This window comes from Arvicanthis niloticus, chromosome 2 (genome assembly GCF_011762505.2).
Source record: "Arvicanthis niloticus isolate mArvNil1 chromosome 2, mArvNil1.pat.X, whole genome shotgun sequence".
NCBI classification, from domain to species: domain Eukaryota; kingdom Metazoa; phylum Chordata; class Mammalia; order Rodentia; family Muridae; genus Arvicanthis; species Arvicanthis niloticus.
In genome coordinates, this window is record NC_047659.1 from 96,019,727 (window position 1) to 96,033,256 (window position 13,530).

The following is a 13,530-nucleotide window of genomic DNA, read 5'->3' on the forward strand; positions in this document are numbered from 1 at the left end:
AGAAAAAAGAACCAGAAAGCAGACACAGGCAGCTTAAGCCCTTCTTTGGAGAGGACTAAAGGCAGATCAGTACCATTTAAGATATAGGTTTAAAAAAAAAAAAAAAGGAAAAGAAATTCAAAAATAAGGCAGAAAATAGTTGAGGCATGTGCAGTTTCTCCAACAGGCCCCACCAAAATACTACATAGCTTTGCCATGCATGAGAGAAAATGGCCTCTTTGCAGGGAAATGTCTCTTCTTCTTGGGTAACCTCATAGAACCACATATCCAACTTAATTTAACAAGGCAAAACCCAAATCACCCTGACTCCCAGGTCATGCAGAAGTTACTGAATCGTTTTAAGATAGACTCTTTATTCATTTAGATGGAGAACAGGGATTGAATATCTGATTGGCACACTACACAAAACCATGCATGCATGTGAGGGTGTGTGTGTGTGTGTGTGTGTGTGTGTGTGTGTGTGTGAAAGAGAGAGAGAGACAGAGAGTCAGAGAGACAGAGAAAAACAGAGACAGAGAGACAGAAACGGAGCATGTGTAATTCGTGTTAGGAAAGATGCTTTACTTGCAAAGGTATTCATTCAAACGTAGAAAATTCAGCTATTTTTCCTTCTTGCTGATAGTTCAGAAATGTAACAGCCATTGCAGAAGAAAATCTACACTAGCAGCCCTGCAAAGTCAGGCCAAAGGACAATTGCTTCACTTTCATCTCACTTTCATTTCACTTGGGCTGATGTTGGAAGTTCCTTGTGTGAATTTACACACATTTCCAGGGTCTACTGCAGTGTACTGACTCTGAGGGCCTGGGTAGAACCTGGGGCTTTTACACTCTGGCAATGTCCCCTCTAGGGGCCTGGGTAGGACCTGGGACTTTTATACTCTGGTCATGTCCCCCACCCTGGGGTCAGTGCTGATGTTTGGCTTTGTTACTAATGTAGGGAAATTTTCAAAGGACAAAACTGGAGGAAGGGCCTTGCTGGGAAAGTTGCTACATGAGAGTCTGAACTCCCAGTCTGGGCAGCCTGGGGTTGGCAGAGTCCAGCAAGATTCCGGGTGACTTTGGGGACAGAACAGGTGGTTGCCACTGTCTCCATGGCATAGCCTGCAGCCTGCAATCTGTTTCTAATTTAGGGAAGGAAAGCAAGTGCACAACTCATGCTGAGCTCAATAAGCCCATCTTCAGCAGGTGGCCTTGCACCTGGAGCTGGGCTTCACATACTACCTGCTAGCTCCAGGCAACTCTCTGAAGGTCCTATGTGCAAAGCAAATGTCCCTTTTCAAGTCAGCTATCCACTATTTTCCTTTTCTTTTTCTTTTTTCTTTTCTTTTTCTTTTCTTTTTTTTTCTTTTTTTTTTCTTTTTTTCTTTTCTTTTTTTTCTTTCTTTCTTTTTTTTTTTTTTCGAGACAGGGTTTCTCTGTGTAGCCCTGGCTGTCCTGGAATTCACTCTGTAGACCAGGCTGGCCTCGAACACAGAAATCCGCCTGCTTCTGCCTCCCAAGTGCTGGGATTAAAGGCGTGCACCACCACCGCCCGGCCACTATTTTCTTTTTCAGTACCTCATCTTTCTATCCTTCATAAAACTTGTCTCTTTCCTTCTCACCATCCTTTAGACGAATGGTTCTCAACTTGTGAGTCGTGACCTCTGTGGGAGTCAAGCGATCCTTTCACGGGGGTCATCTAAAACCATCAGAAATATCAGATATTTGCAACATCATTTATAACAGTACCAAAATTACATTATGAAGTAGCAATGAAAATAATTTTATGACTGGAGGTCACCACAACATGAGGAACCATATTAAACAGTCGCAGCATTAGGGAGGTTGAGAACCACTGTGATTCTCAGATCGTAATGATATCTTCCAATTTTCTGAGGGCTGTGTTAAAGTATAGGTCGATTGAGTAGATCTCATGTAGTGGACTAAGACTCTGTATTTCTCCTAAGCCCACAAGTTCATGCTGAACCTTCTTGGTTGCTAAACAGACACTGGGTACTCAGGTATTGAGTAATTTGAGCCCTCTTTAGGCTACCTACAAATTCCACCTTTGATCCCTGAGTTAGAGGATCTGAGCCAACAGGAAATCAGCTACCATGACAAGCCTGTGGGTTTAGCAACACAACCTCTGGTAATGACAGGCCCCTGTTCTGGAGTGACACCACAGGGTATCAGTTTAGGCATGGCCTTGGAGGTGAAGTTTGGGCAATAGGCTAGTACTGACCATTGTCCTTGTGTAGATCTGACTCCTTTACTCATTAGAGTCTCAGTCCCTAAGATTAGTAGTGATTTGTTTGCAGTTTATACCCCTTAATGCCTTTAAAATATGAATTTAAGGTGGTGAAACTGGTTTTAGATGGGGGCACTGACTAGTAAAGCCAAATATAAAGATTTTTCTCTGTGTTTTAGCCATTTTCTCTTTATAAAGAATGTGGAGGAAAACTGCCCCATTTCCAGCTTCTTTCTGATATAGTCTTTTGGGTCTCAGCAATCCCATTGGATCAGGACAAATTCTAAATTGCTCTTTTATTTTATCTGAAATGTGTCACCCAAATCAAAATACTTTAGTGCTAAGAACCAACCAGAAGATGATTCATCAATAAATCATAGAGAGTTCTTTGATGAGTCATCTTATGCATGCATCCATCATCCCGTCCATCACCAACTCCTGTCCCAACTTTTCCATCACTCTCAGATTCCCTCTCCCTCCCTCACTTCTACGATAACCATATAGTCCAGCCTTAATGACCCCACACAGTGTTACTAATACTAGCAGTTATTAGCAACCCATTTTGGACCAGCCCTTCTGCTAAGTTCTTTTATATGTTAGCTTTTTAACTCTCAGTGTGACACCATACAGTAGGTACTACCAACCTTGTAATTAATATAGATGATAAATTTAAGGTTTATGGTGCAATTACCCTCCTAACTCTCCATGAGCATCAAGTAAACAAGGTCATGGAGCTAAGCACAGAGCCCTGGGCTGAAGCTTCCTATTTGACATAACCCCTTTTCATCTTTCTATTTGTAAACCTGTCCATGCAGCCATTGGTGTGTCTGGGATTATTCTTAACAAGAATAAAAAAGTGAACCTACTTAGGAAATACACTTTTAAAAGGTATTATACAGGTCTGGAGAGATGGCTCAAAGGTTAAGAGCACTGACTGCTCTTCCAGAAGTCCTGAGTTCAATTCCCAGCAACCACATGGTGGCTCACAGCCATCTGTAATGGGATCTGATGCCCTCTTCTGGTGTGTCTGAAGACAGCAACAGTGTACTCACATACATTAAATAAATAGATCTTCTTTTAAAAAGGTATTATACATATTAGAGCTACAGATCCCTTTCTTACTGAGATATGATAAGGTAATCAGTCCCCTACTGTGGGTGTATAAACACTGCATATTGTTCCTAACTCTCTGCTAGGAATCTTGCAAAATATCTTTCAGGGCTGGGAGATGAATCAGTAGGCTAAGGGATTTCTGTGCAAGCACCAGGACCTGTCTAGAACCCTCAAAAAAGCTGGTTCTAGAAGTACATTGGAATGTGAAGACAAGCAGGTCCTTGTTCTACAAAAACAGCAAGCTTTGGGTTCAGTAAGAGATCTTGTCTCCAAAAAGACAAAAACAGCTAGAGAGGATATACACAAAAGCCATCCTCTGCCCTTGACATAAGCATGCAGAAATTAGCACCTCTTCACACTCATATACACACACGTGCACATGAACACACACACACACTAAATAAATAAATAATCTATCCTGCAAGTGGTAGCCAGGACGTCTTCATAAAACACGTTCCTTCACATGATGCTTCAGTGGAGAAACCCTCTCTAATTTACTCCCAGCATCAAAAATGCAAATCTACATGTAAGAAAATGGCCATCATTCAGCAGATCCCTGCTGAAAGTATCAAACCCCTGTGTCACTGATTTTTTTACAATAAGGATGTGGGCAAATAACCCAGAACCAATCAGCAAACAACACTTCCTCAATTTTAAATTGGAGAAAACCTGGGCTTTTTGAAAGCCCAATAGGATAAAAAGTGATGAGGGCTATATCTGTTTTCTATAAGCAAGTGTGGTCCAGGTTTAGCAGTTCTGGACTGGTGCTGTCCTGGCTAGGGTATTTGTCAATTTGACACAAATTAGAGTCATCTGGGAAAAGCAACTCAATTGAGAAAAATGCCTCTGTAAGATTAGTCAATCAACAAGTCAGCCAGGCATTTTCTTGACTAATAATATTTGTGGAAGAGTCTAGCCTTCTACAGGTGGTACTCATCATGAGCAAGTGGTCCTGGGTTGAATAAGAAAGCAGGGTGAGCAAGACATGAGGAGCAAGTCAGTAAGTAGCACCCCTCCATGGCATCTGCTTCGGTTCCTGCCTCCAGTTCTGCTTTGAGCTCCTCCCTGACTTGTCTTGGTGATAGAGTGTTCTCTTGAGAGTTGGGAGCTCGGACAACCCCTTTCCTCTCCAGGTTTACCACAACAATAGAAACTCTAATATGCTATGGTGCAAGGTGAACGTGGGGGGGGGGCAGTGACAGTGACAGAAAGGTTATTGTTACACAAAGAAGAGATGTGATTTCTGAAGCTTTGGGGAGACTCCCAGAATACCACACTGCCCATGACACATACCTACTCTGAATCAAGCCAGCCAGTGCTGTGTTTGCAGTCAAGTCTGGTGACACCTGTAAAGCCCTTACCTTATCACCACCAAGGCTGATCTGTAGAGCACTCATTTCCCCTAAGTGAACCAACAGAAGAATCAGAAGGATCCTGCAAGAGATGTCTTTGTTCTCTCTGTTCTGTCATTCATCCTTTTCAGTGAGATTCATTTAAATAAATTTGCTCTGCTTTGCCCTGTATTAAAGGGCCATGCATGACAAATCTTACGAGGACATCTGCTGAGAGTATTGACCTGCTATTGCTACTGATGGTAGAGATTACACGAGAATTTCCTGAACCCACCACTTCCAGTATTTAGAGGCTTGGACTTTGGTCCTACTAACTAGCAGAGAGGCTATGGGAACAGATGAAAGATCCTTCGGAGACATGCCATTCATATTTTATGTATCTGTCTACAGTCCCTGCTTGTCTTAGTTACCTCTCTACTACTGTGATAAAACACCACAACCAAGGCAATTTAGAAAATAAAGCATTTAATAGGGTTTAAACTTTCAGAGAGTTAGAGTCCATGCTGGTGGAACAAAACCATGGGCAACCAAACCAGCCATGAGCTCACATATGATCCACAAACAGGAAGCAGAGACAGAAAGAGCATTGTGGAAATGGCACTATGCTTTTGAAAATTCAAAGACCACTCCAAGTGTCATACCCTCTCCAATAAGGCCACACCTCCTAATCCCTCCCAAACAGTTCCAATTCCACCAATTGGGAGGCAAGTATTTAAAACATGAGCCTATGGGTGTGATTCTCATCCAAACCACCACATTGCTATAGGACAGCCCAGTGCCCACCACCCAGGACTGAGCCTCCTCTCCTCCCACAGGTAGCCCAGGAAGCCCACGGGGAGCTAATTTGTACACTTACCAAATACCCACATCTGTTAAAATTAAGTTGCTACAAAATAGAAGAAACTGGTCCAAATGCACTTCTCAATTAGGGTGAGATCAGATATAAGCAGAGAGGAAAGGTCATGTTTCTAAGGTAAGACTTGAGGCCAGTTGAGCCATGAAAAAAGCCAGGTTATAAAGAGGTTGTAACCATGGAGTTCCAGATCAAAAAGACATAGAATATGTGAGAGAGACGCCTTGAAGACTGAGAAAAGACCTGGATCATAGTTGAAACCCATCAACAGAAAAAAATGTGGGTAAGAACCCAAGGAATTAAGATGAAACTGTAGCCACTTTGGTTCTGAAAGGCTACCTGAACCTTCTCCTTCTCTGCCAGGCTGCTTGATTTTGCAGTTCTCCATGTGTATGTCTTTTGACCACAGGGTACCCAGGACTTGAAGCTACTAAAGAGCAATGATGATGGTGAGGTGATGGTGATTGATGATGGTGATGGTGATGATGGTGGTGATGGTGATGGTGAATGATGGTGGTGATGGTGAATGATGGTGGTGATGGTGATGATGGTGGTAGTGGCAATGGCAGCAGTGGTGACAGCACTGACAATGGTGGTCTTTTATTAAACAAGATGATGTAGACATAGGGACACATGTTTCTACCAAGACAAGATTGTACTTCCTAGGTACTGCAAGTACAGGGATGGCTTCCTCCTCCCGAAGGCACAGAAATTATTCCATAGAATTATTCCAAATGAGACTTGGGTACAAGAAAACATAACTGTGGCAGTGTGAAATCAATAGTTGTTCCTTTCTAGGAAAACAATAACAATAAGACAAAAATTGGCAGAGCTAAAACAATCCATAGCATCACATTCTCCTATGATTTCATTTTGTTTTAAAATCACTTTTAAAACTTCCTTTACATTGGTCTGTGCAAATGTCTAGTGAATTTGCCCTCAGCCTGTGAAATGAATATTGCGCATTGAGTAAACAAAAGCCTGTGGTTGAAGGAAGGCTTGCCCATGCCCTTTGAACAGTTGCTGGGCCCTGGCATCCTGACCAAATCAAGCCTGAACTCTACAGCTTTTCAAAGTACTTCCTTGTCTGGCTGTAGCCTCCCTACCCCAAATGTTATTTCCCTGGCCAATAATAACCCACTACCTCAGGCCCAGACCTCCAGCTTCCTGAAATGGTTGGTGTAGATTCGCCACAAGCAGTTAATTTGTCATAACTTTTAAGCACATTATATCCCTGGGACAAGGCTGGGAAAATAACGTCTGGGCTCTTGAAGATATGTCTTCGCCTCACTGTTGTCACAGCTAAATGGAGTGATTCATTAGCCCTTGTGAGAAATGTCTGGCTATCATTATTAGAAGATATTACAGTTATTCTGCAGTAGCAAGTCAATATTCAAAGAAAATTGAAATCTCTCCCTTCTCTGAACTCCTACAGCCCTTCTCGTCAGAGAGCTTGGAACTGCAATGATTCAGCATCTGCACAGCTCAGCTCACTACTGGTCTCCACTATGGGACAGGCAGAGATTTCTGGCATGAAGAGGAAAACCCGTAGTTGTTTGTTTTTTTTATTAAAATGTCACCGGTCCTGAAACTAAGTGTTTCTTTTTGGTTTTTAAAGAAACCACGCTATTGAATGCTTTTCCTGCTTGTTTTCTGCTGCCATAGAAGGATGCCACGGACAGGGTGAATAATAAACACCTCAAGTTTTAATGTCTGAGGGTTTATGTCAGAAGAAAACTTGTTTACAGAGGGAACTTCAGAAGTAAGGAGGAGGACCAGAGATGGCAGCAATGACCAGTAGTCTAGCTAAGGCAAACTAGACATAAGCCTATCTGGTGGTGCATCCCTGAAGAAAACTTTCTCTTGCTCTTTCAGCAGCCATCAGTGTCCCCTAGGTCTTCAGAGTGGAGCCTCATGACTCTTCTCCCTGCCTTTGCTGGTATTTTTTCTTGGTTGAGAGATGTGCTAATCTATGAGTATAAAGATAAAAATTTAGAAGATGCTTTAATCCTATGTTCATTTAGCAGATAAATAATAATAGATTCTCCCCTAGGGCTTATGACCTAACAAGCCATGGGTTCTTAGTCCCATTAACTGCTCCACGTCTGAGTTCTGTCTTGTAGAATGGATCTCAGAATCCAAGCAGAAAGCAATTGGTTACTCTCATAACATTCATGCCACTACGGCATTAGTGAGCATATATTGCCAGGGCAACCATTATTGTAGCTTGAAGGATTTCACAGCTGGGTAAGACAGTTAGCTCCTCCCCTGGTAGCTTGCATTGCACCTTTCTGTACTATGAAAGCTAGCCAGTAGCACTAAAGTCTCCGGGTCAGAATACCTTGATTTCCCCATCTCTTCTGCCTCAAGAAAGTACTGTCGTGATAAATAGGGTCTTACTACTAAGTTATGAAGAATAAGCAAGAGTAATAGCAATAGCATGTTATGTTTGAGGGTCTATGGGACCCCGCTGACAAACAACTCAAGAAGGGGTAAGAGGAAAGATGGATTCATACCTGGCACTTTGCCTTTTACTTGATAACCAGTGACATCTGGGAGAGGCATTGTCCCTCCTTTATAGGGCAACTCTGTTTATACTTCTTTATATGTGTATATACTGTAGGAAAGTTGTACAGTAGTGGGTTTCCATGTGACCTTTTCAAAGGCTTTTAGTGTTAGTTATCCCTCCCCACACACTCCTCTACCCTGTCCTCCCATTACCCACCCCAATTAACCCTTCTGGCTCCATTCCCCTTTCATACCACCTGCATTCTATCTTCTCTCCCTTGAAAAACCCCCATGGCCCATCATTAGTTTCCCTCCTTCTATGGGTATTCCATCTTAAGCACACACACACACACACACACACACACACACCTAAAGATTTAAAGCTAGTATCCACATACCAGACAGAAGGTGTGGTATTTCTTTCTAGGTCTGAGTTACCACATTCAGAATGATTATTTCCAGATCTATCCAGTTCCCTGAAATTTTCATAAATTAATGTGGAGGTGCCTCAAAAATCTAGAACTATATCTTTCTTTGTATTTGTATACAAAGAAACTTAACTGAAGGTAGGCTTCTTCCTGGAGTATGTTCATAATAAGGAGCCATGTGATGTGGGTCTTCTAGCCTGGGCTCTCTCCTTTAGTGTCCTTGAATGGAAGCTGGGGCTTAGCCCTGTGGCTGACTTTGCTCTTCTCCATTCTTTCGCTTGTAGTTTTCCTCCTCCTTGACTAATGATGAAATAGGAAAATCCATCACCTTTTCTTCCCTTCTCTCCCACTTGCCTGAATAATGTAAAGCAGTCTTTTTGTCACTGATTATATAAGAAAATAGAGCTGGGTACACTGGCCCACACCTATAGGGTCAGCTACTTTGGAAGCTGTGGAAGAAGGCCAAGGAGTTCAAAGCCAGCCTGGGCAACATGGTGAGATACTATCTCAAACAATAAAAAAAAAAATGTAAAAAATAGAAAGAAATTTTGACAAGGGTTAATATAATAAGGAGCAAGGGGATATGAAAAATCTCTACCTTGAGAAAGACAGAGCTTATGGAAAGGTTTCTATGTGTCTGGTTTGTTTTCTCTCTTTTGGAAGGAGAGACCGTGTGCCCTTTGGCTAAGCAGAAGTTGGAAGGAGGAAATCAATGAGCATAAAATGCAGCCTACTGTGTTTTCAATTACATCTCTGGAGGAGGCCAGAGGCTAGAACAGTGACCACAAGCACCTTGAAAGGACCTCAGTGAGCACCATGAGCTTCTGACCAGCAGACTTCTTTTCTCCAGTGGAGAAATGTTATCCCACACTTTGTTATGTTTGGTGTGTGTGTGTGTTATCAGAAACTGCTCTGGGAAAAGGAGGATTCTGGTAGCCACTATGACCTGGAAAGGAGACCTGGGTGAAACCTTAAGTTAGGCTCAATGGCAGCTAACATGAGTTACAGACAGACAGACAAACAGACAGATAGGTGGGCAGTCATGCAGACAGGCAGGCAGACTGACAGAACAGTGTACTGATTGATTTTTTTATGTGAACTTGACACAAACTAGAGTCATTTTGGAAGAGAGAGCCTCATTTGAGAGAATACCCCTACCAGAAATGCTTGATACATTTTCTTGGTTTGTGATGGACGTGGGAGGGCCCAGATCATTATGGGTACCACCTCCAAGATGGTGGTCCCAGAGTGCTATAAGAAAGCAGGCTGAGCAATCCATGAGGAGCAAAGCAATAGAAACCATTTCTTCATGGCCTTTTCACCAGATCCTTCTAGGTTCTTACCTGTTTGAGTTCGTGCCCTGACTTCCTTCAGTGATGGACTGTGATATTAACAGTAAGCTGAAATAAAGTCTTTTCTCCCCCATTTGCCTTTGGTTATGGTGCTGGATCACAGCAACAGAAAAACTTCAATATGTACCACATGTGGACTGCATACTATATTTCAGAAGCAGCTTGGGTCTGGTATGCTTTCTGAAGGCACATGTGTTGAATGCTTGTTTCTAGTCTGATGTTGGTGGATGGAGACTGGTTAGGTTATTGGAGATGCGCCTTGATGGGCATATTATAACTCTGCCCCCTCCCATCTCCCTCCTGTACTTTCCAGCCACCAGAAGGTGATCTGCCACGTGTTGTGATAAACTGTGTGCCCACAGGTCAAAAGCAATGGAGTCACGTAACAAAGGGCTGAAACCTCTGAACTCTGAGATCTTGGCTGTCACCCAAACAACTTAATATGTCAAAGCCATGCAGCAAAGGCAATTATTGTTTTGTTGTTGTTGTTGTTGTTGTTGTTTTGTTCATTTTATCTCTAGAGTATTGAATCAACTCTTTGCCACAAGCCTGATACCTAGTGAGTCTTCAAGCTTTAATATATAATATATATATATTATATAAGCTTTAATATATATATATATATATATATATATATATATATATATATACCTGTGGCTTAATAATCACAACTGCTGTGCTTTACCTTCTCATATGGAAGCAAAACTGTTGACTAAAGTCCAGCCCTGGGGTCTTTCTCTCCACAGCTTCCTTGTAAGCTGATTGACTTGTAACCCCTTGGTGGAAGAAATTCACTTCTTATGAGTTATGAAAACTCTGGGACTTAGTTTCTTCATCAGCAAGCTGCAGGTAAATTTAGAACAACCTTACAGGATAATTAAATAAATATGGATGAAATTAAATGTGTGTTGATAGAATGTATGAAATGATTAAATGAATTAATATATGTAAAATATTAAATAAGTCAATTAATACATGTACTCACCACAGTGCCAAATAAAACTGCGGTTATGTTTTTGTCTACCTCTACATAGACCTGCACATACCTGGGAAGAGGGAACCACATTTGAAGCACTGCTTTCATCAGGACGTGGGACACTTTTGTAGGGCATTTTCTTGAGTGATGTGAGAGGGCCTTTCTTACTGTTGACAATACTACCTGGGTTGTAGAAGAAAGGCAGCTGAGCAAGCCGAGGGAGCAGCAGTCGCCATGGTCTGTGCTTCGGTTCCTGCCTCCAAGTTCCTGATCACTATGTATAAGCCAAACAAACCATGTGTTCCCCTAAGTTGACTTTGGTTGGGTTTTAGAGCAACAGAGATACCAAAGAATAGCATATGCTTAGGTACTGTGTGATCCTGCTTTTTACCTCAGGTAAAGTCAGTCAGACCAGTTTGGAGCATCTGGGTTCAGGATAAAAGTTTAGTTCAGAGTAAGCAGTGGTTTCTGATCAAGCTATCACTAAACACCTCCTGGCCCAATCATCTTACCTTGGAATGTGAGGTCAGACATGAAGGAAAGTGATGGGGAGAAACAGAAGCTAGAGTTGAGATAGAGGAAGATCTTTAGATATGGAAGAGTCCACTAGCAAGCCCACTTGATTACACGCTAAGCAAAGGTACATAGAGTAGGTAGGGGGCTACTTTATGGTGAGGATACAGTAGATTAGAAGCCACAATAGTAGCTTCATGCAGGAGGAGCCAAGAGCCCTGTTTGTTCTGCGTAAAGTTCTAGCTCTGTAAGGCCTGCTGTTTCCATGTATTCTCCTTTGCCCACGCTCAGGCCTTTCCCACATGTCTCAATGGAAATATCCCTATAATGTGTCACCCTCTGCTGGCTCTTTTTCTTTGCAACCAAATTACAGGAAGAAAAACAAAACAGAAAGATTAGGAGGAAGACAAGGAGGGAGGGAAGAAAGAGAGGGAGGAAGGAAAGAGAGAATGAAGGGGAGGGAGAATGAATGAATGAATGAATGAATGAGTGAATATAAGCAGATTACTTCTTTTATCCATGGTGTAATGCCTGGACTGCCCTTCCTACCTCAAGCCTGTCATCAATGAAGTACTATAAGAGCTGCTAGGGTTTTCCCCAAGGACTCCTGAGACTCTGTATATCTTGTCTCCTTCTGTATGTCTTTGCTTCTAATGGCTCATCCTGTGACTCTCTTCAGAAACCTACTTTCTGGCTTTGATGGTTAGTTTGGCCATACTCTCAAAGGCCAAAGGGCCCAGTGGTCACCAGACATTCCAACCCTGACCATCATGGCCCTTAGCCAATGGCCAAGTAGCACAAGAGTATAAAAAGCCTACCTGTTTTACATGCAAGATAAAGGCAAACTGATGTGTAGCTCACCCCCCATCCCCAGAATTTTCCCACAGGATGGCTAATCTGTCCTGGACAAGATGTGAGCAGATTCTACCATCAACTGAGTCCTCCTCCTCCTGTTCCCTACACTCCTTTTCCAATTTCTCCCAGAAGCACTTTCTTAAAACTCATTTGCTGCTCTCCTATGATGAGCTCAGCTCCCTTCTCAAAGCTCCCCATGGGTCCTATGGGCCCAGTTTAGCGTTAGCAACATCAGTATATTGACAAATTTTGAATAAGTCTAGATTGTAAGGTTATGCTTTTATCTTGCATTGTCCCTCATGCTTAACACATCTTCAAAAATATACTTGTAATAGTGTGTTTTCTATGCATGTATCCACAAATACTCTATATCTACAGAGGGGGTAAATGATACAAATTTACTAGTTTCAAAGTGCCTCTGAGCTTCAGTTACCCTGGATGCAAAAACAAAAATGCTTTTATATCTAAGATTTTTAAAAACTATGATCTCATATTTGAACAATAGGATGACAATTTCTTATAATAAATGCCATTATACTAAATGTCAAAAGACTTTAAAATCCAAATAGTTAACTTTTATTTCAGAATCAAGTGCTCTGGTTATCCAGGAAAAAATTATACGTAAGTCATTGATTTTTATAAATATCTATAAATGATTCAGATGCTGGCAAATAATTATAAAATACTGTTTCACAAACTCACTAATTTATCATACAACAAGTGTTTGCCCCAAAGCACTGGAACCAATGAGGTGAAGCAAAACAACAAATCAATTGGGATGGATCCACAGCAATTAAAATATGTGTAACAATTTATAGTCAAATGTGCTTGCCTATGAAATCACTCAATGCATAGCAAACTATGCAGTGTCTAAAGTGATCTCCATCTACCCAGAATGCATAGGAAGCTGAAGTATCTAGTCCAAGATCACATAAGTGAAGACCTGGAACCCATCACCTGGCCTCACACCTTACCCAATGCTCGTGCCATCCCTGACTTATATCCACTAGGGCCAGCCTTTATCACATTTTCTTGTCTTAGCTCTAGAGCTAAGGTCACCTTGAAATGTTTCCAAACCTCATCCTTGAACATTAAACTGTTTTATATGTTAGAAATGCTTATTCAATAGAGTGCCTGCTGCACATACTAATTTCATCTCTACTAAGTCTTCCAAATAATGTAATCTTATTCCCAAGGGGGAAACTCTGACACATTCTTTGTTGGGTACACATAAGATTGAATAAAAATGTAGATTCATATAATAGATCACACCTGTAAATAAAGTTACATTTTATAGACATATTCAGCTATAATAATAACTCATACATAAGGATACATTTAGTTACAGAAATC